The 23,463-nt window shown below is 40.4% G+C and overlaps 1 long non-coding RNA gene and 2 other non-coding genes across 4 annotated transcripts in view; 2 read left to right on the plus strand and 1 right to left on the minus strand.

Moving 5' to 3' along the window:
* The window catches only part of LOC148670536 (uncharacterized), a 408,685-nt gene extending 393,353 nt beyond the window's left edge, over window positions 1-15,332 (minus strand). Inside the window, exon 1 of one of the 2 annotated variants that reach the window (XR_015937039.1) lies at window positions 15,317-15,332. This is a non-coding gene — a long non-coding RNA (uncharacterized LOC148670536). The remainder of the gene's footprint in view (window positions 1-15,316) is intronic. The other variant, XR_015937038.1, reaches the window with a different exon arrangement.
* On the plus strand, window positions 7,864-7,958 carry trnai-uau (transfer RNA isoleucine (anticodon UAU)). Its single transcript has 2 exons — window positions 7,864-7,901; window positions 7,922-7,958. It is a non-coding gene; the product is annotated as a tRNA-Ile (tRNA).
* A 6,087-nt stretch (window positions 15,333-21,419) lies between the features above and the next one.
* trnay-gua (transfer RNA tyrosine (anticodon GUA)) lies at window positions 21,420-21,507 on the plus strand. Its single transcript is given in 2 exon segments — window positions 21,420-21,456; window positions 21,472-21,507. It is a non-coding gene; the product is annotated as a tRNA-Tyr (tRNA).
* The last annotated feature ends 1,956 nt before the right edge of the window (window positions 21,508-23,463 follow it).

Here is a 23,463-nt window from a genome sequence, read left to right on the forward strand (position 1 = left end):
AAGAGGAAAGGCACACTGCACATCTGCAGAACATCACGTCCGAGTTTACAGTGACAGCAGAGGTTGGAAGCGAAGTAGTTTTTTATTACTCGCTCGCTGAACGATCTCTCAAGAAACCTCGGTTGAGATTTAACGGGTGTCTAATAATCACGTTCAAAAAGGTGACGATGTTTTTTTTTTAACTAGGTATCCTTAATGGCATCGTGGTGTGAGTAGATCTTAAAGCAGCTGCAGACAGAGTACCCGTAATGGCAACACGTTTCTGCTTTGAGTTCGGCTTTTCTTATTTCTTCTGCAGAACCAGTGGTATCGGAATATACTGATCCGCATAAGAAGCGCTTTCGGGTTCTGATCATTTTTATTGAGCGCTGCTCTAAACTTTTGCTCGGGCTAGATAAAGACATATCCCTAATTACATGATTTCACTTTTTTTCTTATCAACGAGTAGAAAGAAATAAAATATATACTTCATTATAAGTACCACAGGCAAGATGCCGTTGCGTTCAGGTCGCAGTTACCCCTGGAGACGTTTGCTAAAATCTCACTTCTAATAAAGAGGTCTTTCTCGTTAGAGTAGGATCGATAGAAGCCTTAAGCGGGGGAAAAAATCACAACATCTCGCATTTCACGTGTTTAATGTTAACTGTCTCAGTGGTTGCTTTGGTGATTGATGGCTCTTCTCCCTCGCAGGGTGACGGCAAACGTCTTCAGGGAGGGAGTCTCCCACGCACGGCTTGTCTTTATCAAGAGCTGAGACAACAGAAACAGACTTCCAACTGACATTAATTACTTCTTGAGCGTTTATGACCGTCTTTAAAAGTTGAGAGCAGGTGAAAAAGTCTTTGGAAATGAGGAAATGACTGCCGACAGTAAACAGAGCTGACGCTCAGCTGCAGACAAGCGCTCCTCGTTAGTACAGTATAGTGCTGAGTACCCCCGCTTGTTGCGCGGGAGACTGGGGTACGTTTCTGTGACAGGGCGCTGGTTTAATTTTTTAACAACCTGACTTCACTTAAAAAGTGTGTACTGTGTACTACGTTTCGGACTAGTTAGTGCGGTAGAACATGGAGATCATCTCCAGCTTTGAGCTCAACTGCAACAAGAAGTCATGCTAAATGTAGTTTAGTGAGTAGACATCGCGAGACAACAGAACGAGAGTAGAAAGCAGGAATATAAGGTGTAAGGGCATGATCTGTGTAGTTAACAAAATAGTTAAAATAATATTAAAACGTCTCTTTATTAAGATACACAACATTTATGGCGACGAGAGATGAGTGCTTGACGGACTCAAAGCGAGCAGAACACTGCAGATTTTAGTTCTCTTGCTGGTAGAAACGAACTTTTGAATTTTCTGACTGTTCGTTTAGCTTGCCCATTGGAAGATATGGCAGCCGCGCCGAGAAGCTTTGCTTATGCCCGGCTTTTTTCACCGCTTCTACTGAACCTCGTAGCTCCGGATTTGTATACGGAATACAAGATATGGATGGAGTCGTACAGATTTTTTTTAAATAGCCGGTGGATCTACAGAAGCTCAGGATGCCGTGAGACGTGCTACATTACTGCACTGTATCGGGGCTCCCGTGCAGCGGATTTTCGCCAATCTCCCTGGAGAAAAAGGTACATATGAACAGACTGTAGCTGCCTTAGACGCTTACTTTACACCGCGGAGAAATGTGGTTTTGGAACGGCATAAATTTAGGCAGAGAACTTAGTCTCAGGACGAATCTGTTGATGCTTTTGTGACTGCACTAAGAGAACTGGCTAAATCTTGTGACTTTGGAGTATTGGAAACTGACATGTTAAGAGATCAACTTGTGGAAAAATGTGCACATAAGAGACTATAAATTGCTGCAGGAGGAAGGGCTGACTTTAGAAAGAGCTCTTACAGTCGCTAGAATTCATGAAGCAGCTCAAGCAGAATCAAGAATGCTTTCTGACCACAGTGACAAAGTGACACTGAACGGGGCGCTCGCTCAAACTTTACAAACAAAAGCCGAGCAGCAGGACGCAGTCATGCTAGAGAAATAGAAGAACAGGGGACGGCTGACATTACATGTTACAGGTGCGGACTAACAACGCACAAAGCAGATGAATGCGGAGCGTGAACAGCAAAATGTCTACAGTGCAAGAAAACAGGACATTGTGCACATGTCTGCAGAACATCACGTCCGAGTTTAAGGACAAGTATCCCTTTTATTGTTGTTGCTGCCTCCAGTTTACATTTGGCGATGTAAACCAGATTCAGAAAAAAATAATTTGAACAACCTTCTTCCCATGCTTACTCAAAGGCGCGTTGGCCAAGTGGTAAGGCGTTGGCCTTGTAAACTGAAGAGTGTGGGTTCAAGCCCCACCTGTGCCTGTTTCATTTGTCACCGCTTTCCTTTAGTTTCAAAGTCTTAAAAAAACTTGCAATGTAGGGATCTCAATAGTAAGAGAGCATAACTGTCGCCAGTGATTAGTATTCGTGCATATCCTGCCTTGTTTTTTAGTCGACAAAGCTTATCTCTCTTCACACCCATCTTCTGAATGATCGCCTCAGCATTGGGAAGGAACGTGCGCTTGGTACAGCCCCAGACTCCATGGTCTGATCACAAACAGATCTGGTGAGCTGTCAGTCCAGGTTGGAAGTAACGTTCGAAAGCACTAAAAATCTGACTTAGGAACGAGAAGACCATGTTTTTTTATACGAGTAAACGATAAAATAATATACTGCCTGCAAGACTATGTCAAGTTCAAGTTCAAATTCAAGTTAAAAGTTCAAGTTTATTGTCATTATACTCATACGCAGGTATATGGAATAACGAAATGGTATTTAGCTAGCTCTCGGACATAAGTAGTACAAAGAAAAAAACACAACAACAATACAATTGTATAACAAAAGAAAGAGACAACAGCCGATGTGCAAAAAACAACAACAGGCAGTGTGCAAAACAACAAAAAGGTAACAGGTTATGTGCAAAAACATGCATCAAAAGAATTAAATAAAGGGATAGAAATGATGGGGAGTGAGCTTTTGACATGTATGGTAGAGGTAGATTTTCAATGTGTGTTTGGGTTTTTGGTAAGAAAGAAGGCACTGTGAGTTTCAGATCGTAGGTGAGAGGTGAGGAGAGAGTGAGAGAGGCTGTGAGTTTAATAGTTTGATAGTGTGGGGGTAAAAACTGTTTCTGAGTCTGGTAGTCCGGACCCGAATGCTCCGGTACCGTTTTCCATGTCATGCTAAACGCCATAAATTGTGTTCGTCCAGTCATATCAATCGTTCTAAAGTTATGGAAAATCGGATGCGACTGGTACAATCAGCACACATTTTTCAGGATAGCCAAGCAGTTTAAAACAGCAAATTCACAGCTTCATGTCTTTTAAGCTTTGTGTTTCGCTCTCCAAATAGAGGCACGGGTTCAAATCCCACTCCCGACAGTCAGGCGTTTTACCCTGACTTTTTTATCTGTCTTTACACTGTTTCAGTGTTGTTGTGCTCACTCACAATCACAGTACGAGGAAAATGGAGAAACTGCTTAGCAAAAACATAACAGACAGAAAAAAGCTTCGTAAACACGTGAATGTGATTAGCAGCAGTAAGGTATGCATTCAAATGTTTAAGGCTGATTTAAAAAAGCAGCAGAAGAAAGGTGCAGCACAATGCAACACAATTTGTGAGAATTCGCGGGTTTTTATGCTGCTTGGACTTCTTTCAAGCCTATGAGGTGACCCCCGTTTTATTTTCATTTTCAAACTTCAGAACCGAAAAACAAAAAGGTTTCATGTGTGACAGCATTCCGTTGCAAATACCGTTTCCACGATGTATTCAGCGACGGGAATGAAATATTTTAGTGCTGGCTCTGCTTTAAAAAAAACACTATTGTTCCAACCCCCAAAAAGACAAAAGTGGCATGCCTGAATAATTACCGCCCAGTAGCATTAACATCTGTGGTGATAAAATGCCTGGAGGAGCTGGTGTTGTCACACATCAACTCCTCCATCACAGAGTCCCTGGACCCCCTGCAGTTCGCCTACCAGAGCAACAGATCAGTGGATGATGCTGTCTCCCTGGCTCTGCATACAGCCTTGGAACACCTGGACACTAAGAACTCGTATGTGAGAATGCTGTTTTTGGACTACAGTGCAGCATTCAATTCCATCATACCCAGTCAACTGGTGACAAAGCTCAGGGGATTAGGTCTGTGCAACTCTGTCTGCAACTGGCTGCTGGACTTTCTTATCGAGAGACCACAGGTGGTGCGGATAGGCAATAAAACATCAACACCACTCACCCTGAGCACTGGAACCCCACAAGGCTGCTGTCTGAGTCCAAGGTTGTACTCCCTATTTACTCACGACTGCACAGCAAGACACAGCAACAACCACATCATTAAGTTTGCCGATGACACCACTATAATAGGACTGATCAGTGATGATGACGAGTCCACTTACAGGGATGAAGTTGTACAGCTGCTTCGGTGGTGTCATAGCAATAACCTGGACTTGAACATAAAGAAAACGAAAGAGCTAATAGTGGACTTTCGGAGACACAGGCCACACACTCACAGCCCACTCAGTATTGATGGAACGGAACTGGAAACAGTCACCAGCTTTAGGTTTTTGGGAATTCACATCTCTAAAGATCTAACCTGGACTGTGAAAACTGACTCTATCATGAAGAAGGCTCAGCAGCTCCTTTATTTCTTGAGGTGCCTCAAGCGATGGGGGATGCCAATACATGTGTTGGTGAACTTCTACCGCTGCACTATCGAGAGCGTCCTCACCAACGGGATCACCGTGTGGTATGGCAACACCTCTTCGCGAGAAAGAAAGGCACTGCAGAGAATGGTAAATATGGCCCAGAAGATCATCGGCTGCGGTCTCACCAAGATTAAACAGCTCTATGAGGACCGCTGCCGTGGTAGAATTCTGGCCATCACAGAGGACAGTCACCACCCCGGGCATGAGCTCTTCACCCCACTGCCCTCAGGCAAGAGATATAAGAGCATACGGACACTTACCACTAGATTCTTCAATAGCTTTTATCCACAAGCAGTGAGACTGGCGAACACATTTAGCCATCCCCCTCGGACCACACCTACACCATCACCATCTACCTCATTTTAATTTATTTATTGTACGTCTCCAGTCATTGTTTGCACGTCTGTATTGTTTATATTCAAACTGTCTGCATGTTTACTTGCACATTGTCTATTGTTTGTTTGTACATTGTCTTGATGCACTGTTTGCACTTTGTTTTGTTTTTTTTACACTTGTTTTACAATCGAGAGACTTTCTGTAAGTAAGAATTCCATTGTACCAGCACCGGTTACATATGGCAATAAAGTTCAAGTCAAGTCAAATGCGAGGAATTTCAGAAAAATCTGGAAAAGCAACGCTTGCAGTAAATTACAAATTTAAAGCGTGTAGTCAGCATGAACAGAACAATGCAATGCTCTGGAAAATATGATCTGAAGCTGCAATTACTCTTTTATCTCGGGCAGTTCATTCCGATACGATGTTTCCGCAGAATAAATGAAATGCCGAACTCCAAACATGTTCTTGCCATTATTATTACTCCTGCTACTGTAGTTTTAAGCTTTAATCAGTGGGTATGTAATGTTGTAAAGGGGCTGGACTACTTTGTTCCGACAAAATTCCATTATGTGAATTTATGCTTTTTTAATATAAGCATTAACAACACAATGCATGCTCAAAAACCGTTACTTATTAGCTTAAGAAGCGGCAGTGTTTTGACAAAGTGCGGTATTCAAACAGTAAATGCTGAAGTGTTTAATACTTGATTGAGAGCAGATCTCCCTCGATTTAGACAAACTTTTGTTCGGCCGATGATTTCAGATCAAAATCTGAATCAAGTGGAAAGAAAGCTGAATTACACTGGGTACTGGGTATCACTGTTACACCATCAGGTCATGCTAGGAGGATTTGGGGGATCAAACTGACGCAGAGGGACCCAATGTGGGGACTGAACCCACAGTTCTGAGATTAAGAGATTCATGCTCTATCAACTGCACCTATAACTCTTGTGCTACAGCAGTAATGTTTCTGGGTGTGGATGAACATGACATAATAGGCTGACAGCAGGAACACGTGGCCCACAGGCAGTGACAGTATCGCTATCACATTTGGCTGCAGTATATTGTGTTGAGAGCAGCAATAACTTTCCTGCAGAGATGGGAGTGCCTTTCATACAGCTCTTTCAATCGGACAGAGTAACAGGAACCGACCTAAAGTTTCGGCTGTGGATCCATCTCCGCATGGGGGAAAGAGACAGTAAAATAGCAATGAAGAAACAGAAAGAATTGTGCTCGCTGCAAAGTAGGAAAGAGGTGGTCAGATACATAAAACAGCTTGGTGATAATTTGCAGCGACAGTTTTATGTTATTTAGTACACGGATTTCTCTTCATGTTCCTTAAGATGTGTAATTTGTATGTTGGTTGTATGAGAACAGTTTCTTCTCAAGTCCTGTCAATTGACAGTGGAGAGCTAGCTGGTGCACATCTTCAAGAAGACTCTCTTTAAGGCAATTACAAGTTTCTCAAACAAATCTGTGTCATATTTTTAAAATAATTTAGCTAATGAGCAACGAGAGTATAAATTAATTCTCCCAATCTCCATACAAAGATAAAACTCCATGTGTGAGTCTAAGTTTCTTTGAGGCTACTGATGTACGTCATTATTGGACATTCCCAGTGATATTGACTAAGGAGCTCAATTTTTACATGTTGTAGTTCAACATGTGCAAAACATTCATATCCCCTGCAAATATCGGCAAGGTCAGTGATATTCTCAACAATGCGTGACATTGCAATTCGTGCCATACTTTTTCCCGATGTATTCTGACATGCCAAGATCAGAGGGTCATATTTAAAAAACTGGTGCATTAAAATTGTTTGTACTTCAGGATTTTGATAGTCTGTTACATTGTCTTTCACACATCAGTGTCAGAACTGTGAGACATTTTCATAATCGGGGGGGAGGCCGTAGAAATAAGCAGAAAGTGCAATCACCTTTTCCCAGTGTAAGTCCGTGTTATGGTGAGTTTTTAAAATTGGTTTGCGATTTTCTGAAATATATTCCATACAAAAATATAGTTTGGACAGTCGCTATTTGGATATTCACTTTCAGTGAAGATGTCTACAGTTTTCCAGCCGGATTAGTACTGATCGAAGAGAGCCATCTACAGGCGAAAGGCGACATAACATCACAGCAGCAGCATTTAAGGTGGAACGAAAAACACGCATAAGAAGCTGGCGAATAAGAAGCCAACTTCAGCCTCGTAGCAGACCCTGGGAGGCACGCTCAAAATAATCATCTTTCCCAGTACTTCAGAGTCTTATTTAGATCGCTTCACTGCAATTTTATTTGATTGATTGGAGATGTGAAGCCATCGAGCCTGAACTGCGCTTCACATTGAAATTGAAGCCATTTCTCATGTTCTCTCAGTGTCGAGGAAGCAATTGAGTGTAAAGGAGGCGACTTGAAAATGAAACGTGTAATCACCTTACAGAGGGTCTTCACGACGGGGTGCGTCAGCTAGTTCTCCCTTATTGTCAATTTACTGGACTTCTGAAGAAACCTATCTACAACGAAAATACAAACTGCACAGTTCAAGGCACATGAAGAGAAATCAGTGTGCCGATTGACTCAAAAATGTCGCTACAAACAATCTACCAGGCTGATTTACTTGTCCGACCACCTCCCTCCGTCCCCCTTTGCTGTTAGCACAATTCTTTCAGTTTCTTTTCTTGTATTCTCCTTGCTATTTCAGTGTTCCCCATGTATAGATGGATCCACAACCGAAACCGTTTTCACCCTGTGTTTCTGCAGCGTCAGTCTGTATGAGGAGCACACTTTGCACAGCTCCAGTGGCGCAATCGGTCAGCGCGCGGTACTTATACAGCAGTGCACAGCGAAGTTATGCCGAGGTTGTGAGTTCGAGCCTCACCTGGAGGCTTTAGCTACTGAAAGCAACTGTCAAGTTTAGATATTATTAGGTATCTGATGGAGATAAATTAACATCAAACGAAGAAGTAAAGGTTTACTTCGAGTCACAATCAAATAAGGCTCCACAGCTGAAACATTGTGTTTCCTTCTCTTTTCAGCATGGAATAAACCTTGACTTTTTCCTTTGAAGCCCATGCATTCTGACGCAGCTCCCTACTTAAATTACCATCAGCTGTGTACCTCCAGCTGACCTGTACACAAATATATGAGAGAGGTCTACTGAGACGAGAGGAGCACTGAAGACTTGAAAAAGCTCTCGAATTAGACTCTGTGTTTTTGTTGTTCCCCAGATTTGTTTTTAATGTTCTTTTTCTTTTGAAGTTGTTGCATTTGTTTTGTTTTTTTTTGTAGTTGTTAGACTACTACAGGGATTTACCTAGGTTCCTGGAAGACTTTTTGTTTTGTGTTTGTTGTGTTTTCGGGTTAAAATTGTTTTTTTCTATTTATAGGACCCCACGCATTACTATGGGAGTAGATAACTTTAGTTCTTACATTGTACCTGAAATTACCACATAAACTACTACTCTGTTTCCCTTTTTTTAAAAGGCACAAGTGAAGTTTGTTTTTCCTTGCTGCTGATTGGTAGCTACAATGGGTCAATTGCAATAAACCCTTATACAATAAACTCCACTGAAATTTGTCAGCAGCTCTGTACTAAACCTGTTCTCAATTGCAACAAACCTAAAATAACAGCTGCTGCCCGTTAGATGTTACTGCATTAGGAGTCTAGCTTAAACCACCTCTTCATAGGTTTTAAGCTACTCAGTAGCGGACTAAGCAGAACAATCGATCACATTAGAACTGTCTTGAATGTAATGGAAATAATGTACTCATTAAGTAACAAGCTTATGCACCACTTGCTTGAAAATTATTATTATATTTAACTAAAATTGCTTTCCAGACACCACAAATATTCACAATGAATGTTATCATTACACGTATTTACTAATAAAAGTGTTATTTATTAATAATTATGTATATGTTCCATGTATATTTTTATTAGTAGCTGTATTACAAGTAATGCATATACAGTCTTTATTATGGTTAGTTTTCAGTTATCCTGGGGAGGGAAGAGAATGGAAATTAAGGAAATAAAAATTTAAAGGGCTTTTAAGTCTTCAATGTGTTCTGTCATAGCTGTGTGTTGTCACATCTGGGTGTTAGTTTAGTATATTTGTTGTATTATTTATTGTGATTTAACACTACACTTGTGTTTCTCAGGAGAAAGCAGTAAGATTTTGTTTTATTTGAGGGTACAGAAAATTGTATTGTACGCCCAAATGTAAGGTTACGTTAAGAAAACATTATTGTTACCTTTTGCAACGTTATTTATTTAAGACGGTTCTTCAGAATAGTGTCCCTTACGTATCTGTGACTGTGGTCCAACAATAACGGTGCTGAAATAGCCGGAATGTGTGGGAAGAAGATGGAGATGGAACAGGAGGCTTATTCAGTCGATAGAAAGGTTGTGTAGGACTGAACACACTACGGTTATGGTACTGGGTTTAAGAGCATTACGATCCTACAGTCTCCTGATCCGTAATCAGATGCGTTATCCAATGCACCACTGGCCCTTGTACCGCATTCCTCAAGTGCACCACTGTGAGCTTGCGCCGCTACAATAATACATCGCCCCAGTCCAAATTTTCTCAATTAGGTGCACGTTTTCTATGTGTATTTAGTTAATAAGTCTTTCATTTTGTCTGTTTTAAAATTGCATCTCTTTAAAACAGACAAACAAGTTTATGTGTTGTGCTGAAATTCACACATGAGGGCATTCAAACGAAAGAAATCACAGAAAAGATATCGCGCTTAAAAAGAAATCAGAGTGGAGATGCTGGTGATAGAAAACAGAGCTTCATACGATGCATGAGATGCTTTACCTCTGAACTAAACTTGGCTCTTTAATCGTGTTAGGAAGAGTGTATAGTCAACAGTGTACATTTTAAAAATCAAAGCAAGATAATGAGACACGAAGTGAATTTGGAACACGAGCCTCTCCTTCATTGTTTAATGAGCTTTTGATGAACATCTAAGTGAAAGACAAATTCACTATTTTCACTTTGTGATTAAAAAACACTTTTATCACACGTTAAGCACTCCTGATGGTGTCGAATAGTTCTCTTTTCTACCCTCATCATTTGAGGATCCCCAGCTAAAATATCTTTTAAAACTACAACAAAATTGCAATATTTTGAATACTATTTAAGTTTACATAGTCACATTCCCAGTGATATTGACTTAGGCGCTCAACTATTAACTTCTTGTAGTTTGACTTTAGCCAAAAGTTTGAAATCTCTGCAACTATCAGGATGCTTAAGGACCTCCAAAGAAACCCCATCACATTTAGGGGAGACGGTGTTGAGGTCCGATTAATTTGAAATGCGTCGCTGGGGACTTTTGATTTACCAACGTTATGTTTAACTGATGGATATGCGGACTGACTGTGCCATAAAAACTAACGCACACATCACCTTTTTTCTACATTCACAGGTTTTTGGCTAAAGACAAAAAAATCATTTTTGTTTCCTTGCCAGCTGGCAGTAATTCCTCTGCACTGACAAAACAGATGAGTATTTTATCTTTCGCAATTTGTATGGATTTTTTTACAAATAAGTTGTTCCAAAAATTAAATGAACACTTCCATTAAATTTAATGTAGAAGGATGTTGCTTTCCATAATGATAAACTGTGTGGCAAGACAGGCACCACTGAGACTCAACCCCAGGATCTCCTGTTTACTAAACAGGCACTTTAACCAACTAAGCCACAGCATTCTCACATCCTAGTGTTAATCCCGCATCAGCAGGGTCAGCTTGTCGGCACGCCCGTCTCCATTTGGTGGTTTGAGCTGATGTTGCCATGACGTTGCCATTAAAGGCGACCGAGAATACTCCAACCGGCGCGCCGCTATGCCTGCCGTCGGAGAACTAAGCCACAGCACTGGCATCAAATATCCCTTTTACAGCCACTTGGACACATCTCAATTGCTCTGAGACACCTGTATTCAGTGTGCGCTGAGCCTGCTCGCTGAGCAAGTGACGAGAAATGGCTTATGTCCAAGGAGTTCAATATGCTTTTTATGTTCAACGGGGTGTCCACTACAGCTAACACTGAAGCGCAGCACAGGCTCTGTGGTTTGACATCTCCCAAGGTAAATGTTGAAATTGTAGGTGGAAGAGGAAAATTACCCTTGAGTACGGGGAAAGTAGCCAACTCATGTCCGGAGGGGGCTAAAGTGTGTATGGAGGTGGCCTAGTGGTTAAGGCAATAACCTATTAATACATGATACTCTGCACAAGTAGGTTTGAACCCCATCCTCGTCGAGGAAGGGCTTTGACACATTTTGACCTTTTTAAACTTGGTGTGCTTTTGTTTCGTTTGTTCGCTCCTGTACTACAGCAGTAATATTTCTATAGGTGTATGATCATGGTAGGCTGACAGCAGGAACACGTGGCCCACAAGCAGTGACAATATCAGAGGTGTCTGCAGTGTGTTGGTTTGTGAGCAACGATAAAATAACTTGACATGGAAGCAAGTGTGTCTGCATTAATACAGCTCCATTGAGAGGAAAAAGTAACACAAGAACCAACTTAAATTCTGCAGCTGAAAACGGAACCTACAGTACTCCACGTGATGATTGAGCTCACAACCTTGGTATGACTCCACTACAAAAGCACCACACCCTGACCAATTGCGCTACTGGAGCAGCACGGCACAGTAGCACATTTTTCTCAGTGCACTCAAACAGTGCTTCTTCCCTAGCCTACCAGCTTCAAGACTTTTTTAAATCGATCAAAGATTAATTGGAAAAGGTTTGTTGATGGGTCAGGTGGGAATCACACCCAGATTCACTGCTTGCAAGGCAGCTATGTTCATCATTATACCCAGGACTGGCGCCAGGGGAATGATCTGTAGGGGGGGGTCTGAAATCCTGAGGGGGGCAGTGATATTTTGGTTTAAATGGAGCCGTTGCAACCAAGTGAATTCTCGCAAGCATGCCACTGATTAGTATTTCATGTCAGAAGATAACGACAAGCAATCTGGTATTTAGCGACGAAAAACAGTTCCACGTTCATCAGAACTCACGTGATTATTTTTGCCTGGAGCATCAACCATATGTGTTCTTTTTTGCAGCAACATCAACGGTAACGAGGTTCTGAATCATTAAGAAATCATTGTAAAACCAACAGAAAGTACAAACTTCTATAACTACAGTCCTAGTTATATAACGATTGTACTATAAGTATAAGGATAAACTACTGCAAGGCAGTGGTCCACCTGAGCAAATAAGGTCGTAATAATGTTGACACCCCAAAACATAGACACTATGTAACATGCTGTTCCTGGACGGATAGCCCTCTTGCACATCAAACAGTCCGATGTAGTAACTGTGAATTCGGGGTTAGTGTAGTTATCTGACCATTGACAAAGTACAACTATTTTTTACGGCGCAAGTTAAGTGAAAGTGTTCAAAAACTTTTTATCCAAACCTTTTATCCAAAACTGAGGGGGGTGGGACTGTTCAGTTGAGGGTTCAATTTTGGCATGCCAGTAACATTTTCACAAAACGTCCTAGAGTTAAAAAACACTTACTTTGTGTATAAGGGGAATTTTGTGTACACACTGTAAGTTCACAACGCGAGAAATACTGCTCAATATGAGATCCTGTCCAGGAATATCAGGGCTGTAGGGGGTCAGATCTATAGATGTAGTAAACACATTATTGGAGTCGGTGTGTCTGCTCTCTGTGTGAGAGCCAGACAGGAAGAATAATCTGTGGTCTGGGAAGAAGACTTTTTCAGGGACGCTGATTTTTCTCCTTGGGGGAATTAAAAGCACTTGTATGGAGTAACCTGGTGGCGCAATGGTAGCACATCTGACACCACCTCAGAAGGTTGTGTGTTCGAATCATGTCGAGATCGGCTGATGTGTTTTCAGGTTCAGCTGGTGCTGAACCCAGACATTACACCATACAATCCAGTTTTATCTGTATACCACATAGATAATCTAAATGAAATAACAGAGCAGTACAGAACACACATTCAAGAGATTGCACAGCAAGTTATTTTGAACACGACAAGAGAAAAGGCACACTGCACATCCGTGAAACATCACGTACGACTTTAAAGACAGTTACATCACAGAACGGAAGTTTCAGGCCCCTTTTTTATTACAGGTTCAAGCTAACCTGAAAGTTACAGAGTTTTAGGTCACTTTTGTATTAAATAAAATAAATATTATTTGCCCTTTTTTAAATTGTGGATGAAATCCACTCCCATGTACCAAGACCTTACAGTATATTCATGTTAATTAAAATGACCAACGCTATTGGACATTAGCTGGTGCTTTTTGAAACAATTTGCTATTTCATGCAGGAAAGAAAGGAAACCCGACCCAACATTTGCTTTCAGGTGCGGTTCATTCACATAATGGACATCTATTTCTGAGGAGCCTGATTTAAAATCACACGAATCCGGTAGAAGTCGAACCTACAATCTCATGATGCAAAATCAGATGCGCTATCCATTAAACCGCTGGCCAATCATGTAACCGAATTGCACCATGGTGAGTTCAGCACTGCAACTAGTAATACACCACCCCATCTAAAATTTCTAAGTGGGAAACGTGTTTTCTACATTTTTATCAGTTTTAAAATATCATATCTTTAAAACAGACAAAGGGTTTGTGTGTCACTCTGAAATTCTGATTGATTTAGAATTCAAAGAAAAAATGTTTTCTTCAACAAGGCAGTGAAATTATGACATCTTCACTCTACTTCTCTCTTGTAGTAAAGCAGACCTTGCAGTGTGAGCATTTGCTACAGTAAATTAGGTCATGTATCATGTTAAAGCACTTCTTCAAAACAAAACATTTCCTGGTGCATGTTTTTTCTCCATGAAAAAAATACATTTTTCCCTTACATGCTTTCTCATTTTTTTTCCATCAGAGTACAGAAAGAAGATAAAAGGGAAAAGCAGTGTCACAAAAGAACTCCGTCACCCTTGGGAGATGTCAAGCTCATCGGATATGAAAAGTGCCCAATAAAAGCAATTTCTCTTCATTTATCTTAGCTTTAGGGCTGCTATTGTGTGTGAGGAGGCAACTTGCTCAGCCAGCAGACTCAGCGCTTACTGAATACAGGTATGTTTTGAGTGTCATGCTGATCGTCTTATAAATGCAAAAGAAACTTTTAAAGCTGATGAAGTAATTTGCATGTGGCTACAACATCCCTGGAAGAGAGATTTTATCAGTTGCACATAATCGGTATTTTTTACTTTTTGTTCAGCACTGGAAATATATTTTTTTAGGTGTTCTTACGAAGATCTCATGAAGTATTGCCAGGACCTACCTTTAGCACTCAATAGCGATATTAGTGGAGTAGAAATGTAAGATACATTGATGATCTGAGCTAAAATAGTCCTTACGCGCCTCATGTAACAGTGTTCGTATTCATAGCAAGTAATATTCTTTTTGAACCCCAATCGTTGCTATTGCATTAAGCTTTGTGCGACCATTAGAGGTTTCGGTAGCTTCTGGAGAGCGCACTTTTCCAAACCAAAACCTATAAGAACATTGTAGCGGCAATGCTTGTTAATAAGACAGAATTAAGTGTTTCTGTGCTTTCCCAAATGAGGCCTCATCTCTCCCTTCACAGGCTGCACCACAGAGAAACTATTCATGCAGGCTGATTTAAAGATGTTTTCTTTTGATAAGGGACAGCTCCCAAGTGGGGATGCACTTAGCTAAGCCTGGCTATCATGATCAATGGTCATCCATTGGTGCCTATCTGTCTAGGGAGTGCCAGATGGACATCTGGACTGCATTCCTAGGTGTCAGGAGTAAATGACTCATATCTCACCTTGATCAACCAATCAGGGCCTGGTAGGGCCGAGTAACCCATGTGGGACTCTGATGCCCATGGAACTTTCAGCCAATGAACGAGCTGAAGTTCCTCCAGGTAAAAACAGGCAACACGGAGGGCCTGAGAGAATTCTGTGGACTTTTCTAAAGATAATTCAAAGGAGAATTCCAGGGCAGGACGGCCCAGGAGTAGAAGGCTCCCAAGGGCAGGACATTCTCGCAGCGCGCCTCCTGACCATCCTGAGACTCAGCCTGGACAACCACGGAACAGCCAGTGCGTCTGAGTGCCAGAACTTTCCTTTGTTCTAAGAGTCTAGAGCGGAGGTTCCCAGAGAGTAACCAGAGGATCCACCCGAGGTTAGCACCAGCAGCAGGCCTCGTGAACAGGTCAGAACTGTGGACAGCTGAATCACTATTCAGAACTAGCTCTTCATCAGGAACGAACCGGTCCTCTTCCTGACCTGCTGGGACCCACAGTCATCTTTTCTCCTTAACTTTGCTAGTTAAAGCCAACACTGACTAGCCGGTCAGTGAGCATCAGCAGCACACTGTCGCAAGCTGCACAGCACAGCCTGGCACGGAGCCAGAGAGCCCGCAGGAGATCTTAATCCCCAGAGATTGGATGAGTATTCAACTTCACTGCATTACAGCTTGAGAATTCAATTGTTATTCCAACCAGTTGATATCAATTTAATTCCTAAGAGTTATGTACTTGTTTTGAGTATCTAATGTAGAAATTGTAACCAAGTTCAATCACGAAACGGTCTAAATGAATGATATACTGAACGTATGTCCTCTTGATATATGTAACTCTTCGTAACTGACGGAATATATACCTTTTGTATTCTGATAACCCTCTCGATAAGATCTGTTAGGTTTACATGCATATTCTATGTATTAATAAATGTATCCTCGTGTATAAGTACCCGTGTGTGCGTTGTTTGAGTTATATCGCATGGTTGGATTCTAAAGCCATCAAAAGAATCAATTTTGTGATTTACTGCTACAATTAATAATTGTCCCAGTAAATGCCCAAACCCCACAGAACTGGTGCCTTCAGAGAGCACACTACAACATTATTCAAGGTACACCATGTCCCAGAATCGCTCATCGGGACTAGGATTAATATCAATGGAAAGTACTTCAAAATAAAAGTTTTAACTGAAATATTAAAAGAGTAGGAAAGCATTTAAAATAGAAAAAATCAGTTCAGATGATATTTAATTTTTGAGAAATGGGCACATACATCAGCTCAGTGAGCAGTGCGAGGTGCTCTCCTGGAGATGATGTTATATTAGTTAAAATCATGTGATAGTTGAAAAAGCTTAATACTTAGTGAAACAGCCAGCACAAATGGTTGCGTTTGTGATTATGCCACTTCTCTACTATAGCAGCGTCGATAAAAGACCCTCTGAAAGCAGTAAAGCACTGCACAACTGAATTCATTGCTATTTGGAGAAATCCACAAACTCGTGTTTTTCATGTGCTTTAAAAGACAGCCATACTCACCAAAAAAATAATGACACTGCAGCTGATTTTTTCCGAAGCACACTTGACCTTTCTGAGCCAATGATGAAGCTCACACAGTGAATACTATAGCAGAAGGTGGAGTAAAGTGCAACTTTGTAACTACTGCAACCATAGGAACCACTGCAAGAAGCAGAATCAATTTCCCATCGAATGGTGGTGTTGTCTGAGGTACGCGATGTGAACGTGTGGAGAGAATCCCACAATTTCTTCAAAACTTTGACAAAGTATTTCTAATGGAGCGCTGTGCGCAAAGATTGAATAAGCTTTGCTCCTGCCGATGATTCTGCGTGAAAAAGCACAGCATTCAAGTTTCACAGACAAATGCACCATGCTTACAAAACCAATTTAAAAAACAATTGCGGCACACTACGATTCACACTGACTCAAAAGTGATCACGGCAGATGTTGTTCCTTGCATAATGCTAAAGGGACCAAAGAGCATTGATGTTGGAACACAAAATGAGGCTTTTTTATACCTTGATGTTAAGCTGACAAAGATTATCTTGAAACACCTAGTTCAGTCTCTCGACAGACTGTCAAGCAAAGCTTTTACCCATTGAATTCGCAATAGAAGGAAGGTCAACCCACCAACACTTAGCAGCGGCAAGATTGAAACCTAACGCAGCGAAGAAAATGGAGCATAAACCCAGCACTTAGACCACCCAGCCACACTCCCAACACCTTACTCTTTTGGAGAACGTCGGGTGTCAACAGACAACACCGTTGAAATCGCTGAACTGCCTAGCGGACACTTTGTCGCCTTCTTCTGACCTGTATTTAATGCGGTTCTCTGAAAACTTGGCACGTTATATCTGTGCTACCTTTATGGAGGGCACACTCATAAGAATCATAGATTCGATCACAAGCGTCAAAAAATGAGCATGAGAAAATGACATCACGCTATAAGGCTGAATGGCACAAATTCTCCTGTTACTTCTGCAGCAAATGTGTGTTTTTTGCTTCTTAACACTGAGATAGTTGGAGATATTTGGCAGCAGTGGGGTTCCAACTCACACCCCCAAAGAGACTAGAGCTTTAATCCAGCTCTAAATTAAAAGCTGGGTGACTTGTAAGGGCTGGTAGGAGAGGAAAGGAATAAATGCTTCTTTTTTGGACAAAGTCTTTATCTACTAAAAGAAGGAAAGAAATATTTGATTATTATTTTTCACCAGTTGTTTTGATCAAATTATTGTAACGCAGTGCCATATTAAGGTATAATATGTACATGAACGTCATGTCTGAGTCGATGATGGCAGCTGAGTATCGCTGGAGGACAGTTCATCATGAGTGGGTAAGCCTGCATAATGAGGGAGAAGAGATCAGCCTCTCTGACGCAGTGTCCAGTGACACTAACCACTGTTCTCTGCTAATGTAGAGGGTGAATGTTGATTTAGGTGAATGGAAGGTTTCATTCTTGTTTCCGAGCACTTTTTTTGTTGCTGAAAATTAATCTTGTGCATTTGAATGAATTCCGATATTGTCACCTAATTCTATACATTGTTTCATCAACATTTAGAGGAGCTCAATTGCATTTATGAATTGCATAGTGATAGTATTTCTTGTTCTTTAAATGCTTCAGTCAAAAATGTAGAGAAGGTGCTCCTGTTTTCACCATTATAAGAACTGTGATGCACCAGTAATATTTACTCTCACAAAAGTATTTTAATTGTAGTGTTCTGTAACAATCCTGAGTGACACAAACCTTCTCCAGAGGCCAGTTCAGCACACAAGGATCCTCAGTGAAACAAACACTGCAATCACTTCATAAACGCCATTTCTCATCCTTTCTCTTAGTGTCGGTTCTACTATTTTATGCAAAGGAGGCAACTTGACAATGAAATCTTAAAGAGAGTCTTCATGAAGGTGTGCGTCGGCAAGCTGGGCAATTGACTGGGCTTGTGAAGAAACCAATCTCATTCATCAACCATACAAATTGCACATCTTAAGGCACATGAAGCGAAATCTGTGAGCTGATTGACACAAAACAATGTCACTTCACATTATCTGCAAAGTTGTTTTGCTTGTCTGACCACCTCTTCCTACTTTACAGTGAGCACATATATTTCAGTTGCTTTCCCCCATGTGGAGATGTATCCACTGCCAAAACTGCTGTCTGATTATTTAAATTATCTGTAAAACTGTTACATGACTTCATCTAATTGTAAATTTATAAGACGGTCTATGAGACATTTGTGAGAGTAGCTGAATCCCAGGGCTGGTATGGAATAACACACAGACGGGTCTTCTGTGTGATCTGAGTCCCACTGCTCAGAGCTACAGACTGGTCAAATGGTCACTATTGTAGACACTACCATCGGACCATTGGCTACAAATAATCAATATACTGATCATAGTGTCACTACTGGTGTTTATTACATAAATACTATATATAAATAATAAGATAATTCCACACTCATATGTGTTATAAAACATTTATAAACATTTTGGGAGGCTGACATACAGTAAAACTGAAGGGCTGGAAGTCCTGGAAAGGGTTAATAGAACCTTCTTGCTTTCGACCTGGAACAGAGCCCACAACTGCCAGATCAGTGACCCCTGAGCCCAGTTCACAGAGAGGAGAACCAGGAGCTTTTTTATGTCTCTAAGAGGGCTGGGAGGAAGGATAAAAGGGGGAAATGTGACATGAGTCCAGGCTGTTCTGTTTGATATTGTTCATGTAGCAGCACTGATTGTCTGAATATCTTCTGGTTCTGGATTATGAGGATTGAGAGCAGTACAGAGTTGAGATCCTGTGTGAGTGTGAGCCTGAGCTGTGAATCTGACTGAGAAGAGAATAATGAGTTTTTATTCTGCCTAAGAATTTTCCAGAGAATTTTTCCTGATAATTTTTCTTCTTTTCCAAGTGGTGTTACATCCCCTTCAGATACTCTGCACAGACTGCCAGAGAGAAGAGGAGAGAGATGGACAGATAAAAGCACACACAGCAAGAGACACATATGTCTTGATTTACTTTGAAGCAAGTGTTCATTTCTTTTCTGGAACAAGTTGTTTCTGAACTTCAAGAAATTCATACAACTTCTGAAAGATAAAATACAAATCTTGCTTCTCAGGACAGAAGAAATGCTGCAAAAAAAATGCCAGTGATTTGTGAAAAGCAACGGGAATGTGTCCCTGTGCAGCTGTTAAACAAAGGGCTGGTGGGTCAAACGCACTCAGGGACGCGCTTCAGATTGTGATGATGTAAACATAATCTCCCCTAAAAATTGAAGGGATTTCTTCGCAAACCCTCTTGAATGTTGCAGGAAATCTTCGTGTTTTACTCGTGTGCAACTACAACAAGTAAACAAATAAGTACCTAAGTCAATGTCCAAGAAAACCATCTTCACGTGTGGAATTTTTCTTTAACTGGCTGTTGGGAGAATTCATTTATACACCCGTTGTATCCTTAGCAAAAATATTTTAAAATTAGAACACAGATTTGTTGGAGAACTTGACAATCCTTGACAATCAATATTAAATGAGCATTATATAAATGTGCGTTGATATTTTTAATATGTACCTTAATTGTAATATATATATATACATAATTGCTTTGATATGGATGTTCATTTGAAGGAATTGAGGAAACTATGAAGGATCGCAGAACAACCAAAGATACATTTGGGCATCTGCTATTGGTAAAGATGAAAGAGTACCTTAAGTGTGAAGCTTTCATACACACGAGAGAAAAAAACAGTTTTAATGCACTTCATTAAACTGATGGTATGCTTATCAATCGTGCATAAAGTGTACATAGCAGAGGATGGTTTCAATCCATCGACCTCTGGGTTATGGGCCCAGCACGCTTCCGCTGCACCACTCTGCTGACAGCTGTTATAATGTGATTCAACACAACTGCTCTATCTTTGCTTTCTAAAAGTGTGCCCGAGATGAAAAGTCTAAACGGTAAACGCAGACGTCACTTTGAGCACTTGGTCTTTTATAGCACAAATCATCACCCGCTGCACTACATGGGCGTGTCTTCAATATCGTTGAGAACCAAACCTTCTGCTTTCCGAGGCAACTGATTTTTTACATAACACGCTTTCGAGAAACAAACTGTCTTTTAATTAAGGTTTCATTAGAAAATGTGTATCTTGGTTTGCCAAGTTAAAATCGGCACATCCCAGTGGGCAAGAGATGTAGAATATACGACTATTAAACGCACACCAGACGTGTAACTGTGCTCCGTAACTGGTCTAGAATGAAATTCTAATATACGTATATCGTTATACGTCAATTAGACATCTATGATTATATGTTTATTATACATAAATGGTTGTAGTTCTATTATACGGATAAATTTAGAAGACTACTATACATATATAGTTAAAGGTCTATTATACATCAAAGAAAGATTTTTATAGGTGTAGAAACTAGTAAATAAAGCCATTGATTTATTTTAGAAATGTATTCTTAAAATATACAATTATTCACACCTGAAAAATATGTAGTTCAAATTATACATTATATACAATATTGTAATCAACAAATGTCTAACCATCATAAAAAAACTCAACTAGTAAACTTCAGTTACAAATTCAAGTAACATGGCAATATATATATATAGTAATGACAAACACAAACTAATTACATGAACACGCTAATATTTAACTCAAAACCACATTTCGATTCAAATATAAATTTTAAAATTTACAACTTCTTTATTTCCACGAAAATATTATTAATGTAGCACAAACGCTACTTTCTAATAAAGACAGAAAGAAACTGTTTGTTTTGTGTCTCATGGTGATCCTCCTCTCGATACTAATGAAATGTTTAATATTATCCCTCGAGAAAAAAAAGGAGTCAATTTCCGCCTGGAATGATTGATGCCCCATCAAACATTTTGTAATATCCCTGGAAGTTTATACAGTAGAATCCTGGTTCGTGGCTTAAATTCAAGGTAAACAAGACTAAGGAAACGAGTTGGAAACTTGATGTCGAAGTGGGATTTAAATCACCCGGAACATTTCACTACATTGGGCAGTATGTGCTAGGGGGCATTGCTTGACATCCCTTCGATAGCTCAGTTGGTAGAGCGGAGGATTGTAGTAGAGTCATTCGGGAATCCTAAGGTCGCTGGTTCGATTCCGGCTCGAAGGAAGGTGCTTTTTGTGTACTTTAATCAAAGAGTTAAAAAAGCGAATCTGTTTCATTCAGACATTTATCAAAAGTTCAATAAACGACGAAGTAGAGGTTCCTGTTCCGAATTCAGCCCACGTCTGATTGTCTTGTTTTGGCCAAGATCCGATCTTTGAATTAAGGGACTACTCTGTCTGCTTTGTAATTCAAAAATACATACAAATGTCAAGTTTTTTGTAGATATAAAGGTGTTCTCTGTTTTCAAAGGATAGGTACTTAATTGGCATAATGATTTGGTATTGATTTTGTATCGTTGTATTATGAAGTTTGTGCTTTCTGTGTTTTTATCGTATTGTGAACTTATTTTTTAAACAAATGCTTACAAAGGCAAACAGGGCACACATCTGTTTATACCAGTGGTGAATTGTACATTTGTACAAGCTACTGTGCACTTCTGGGAGTATAACAGGTTCGATATAAAGTGGCAAAAATATAAAAGGGGAATATACCCCAGACTGCGTATAAGCTCTCGTTGTGACTGTTGTTTTATTTTTAGATAAAAATGGCGTACTGTGCACGAAATGTTGCAGAAACACAATTTGATATTTTAAGAATTATTATTTTAATAATTTGATCAAATTGAGGCCCAGGATCCAAATCTTCAGTTCTGATTTTTTTAAGTGATATCTTTCCTTCCTGTCGTGGAAGTCACACGATGTGAGCAATTGTTTTTTTTACGTTGCGATCCAAAGATCCTCAGGCGCACTGTAACCAAACCAGGATGGATTCTGCTCGGAGCCGGACTGAGCTCATTCTCACTCCCTGTGCTAAAAACAGAATTAGCTCTTCCCCGAACATCGTCTACAGCTGCTGGATGGTGCTCTGCGTCTTACTGCTCCGGCAATTACTTTGACGAAAGACAAATCACTTGTGTGCTTTTAACCTTCTCGCAGCTACAGCTATAGCCCTGAAAAAAGCATTAGCTTTATCAGTTTTTACATTAATCTATTTTGAATCAAAGTTTGATATTTTTTTATTTTTTATTGCATTTTACATTACAATTATAATAATAATAATTATTATTATTATTACGCACACTTATATAGCGCTGTTCTGGATACTCCACTCAATGCGCTTTACAGGTAATGGGGACTCCCCTCCACCACCACCATTCTCCTGAATGATCACAGAGAGTCAGGACCTCGGTTTTACGTCTCAGCCGAAGGACGGCACCTGTTTACAGTTTAGTGTCCCCTTCATTGTACTGGGGTATTAGGACCCGCATGGACCGCAGGGTGTGCGTCAAGCGACAGAAACCAGACGTGTGTCGGGCTCGGCTGCGAGCAGGACAATGACATCACAGGGACAAAGTAGAGGAAATCAAAAGGGTTCTATAAAAGACCTGTGTAAGCTGTTGGTTTGCAGTCTGGACTCTAAATCCTCCGATCCGATTTTAAATCTCTCTAATACCTGAGCTGCGGCTTCTTCCGAGTATTTATTCGTATACTTATTATGTGTAAGTGTATAGATGAAACCTTTCATATATTGTTCAGTTTAAATCAAAATGCTTTACTAATACAAGAGAGAAGTATAGTATGAAGGATGTGACAAATCTATGATTTCTTGGAACAAAACGGTTTTTATTTGCATTCGAAATGAAGCGGAATTTTAGCGGGACACACAAACCCTTTGTCCTTTTTAGAGTTTTTAGAGTGAACAGACATAAATGTAGAAAACGTGTTTTTTAGCACTACAATAGCAGGGTCAGTGGCATAATGAATAACGCGTCAGGCCTCGCGTCAGAAAATTATAAGTTGGACTGCCGTCTGGCTTGTTGCGTTTATACCACTTACGTTGTTTTATATAAATGAACTCCACCTGAAAGCTATAGAAAACACTTTGGGTAAGTTGTCTGCAGCCTCATGCGAATTTCGACAACTTACCCAAAACACTGTACTGTCTGGAGATCAGCTCCAG

The sequence above is a fragment of the Lepisosteus platostomus genome, chromosome 5 (genome assembly GCF_059453375.1).
Source record: "Lepisosteus platostomus isolate fLepPlt1 chromosome 5, fLepPlt1.hap1, whole genome shotgun sequence".
Taxonomy (NCBI): Eukaryota; Metazoa; Chordata; class Actinopteri; order Semionotiformes; family Lepisosteidae; genus Lepisosteus; species Lepisosteus platostomus.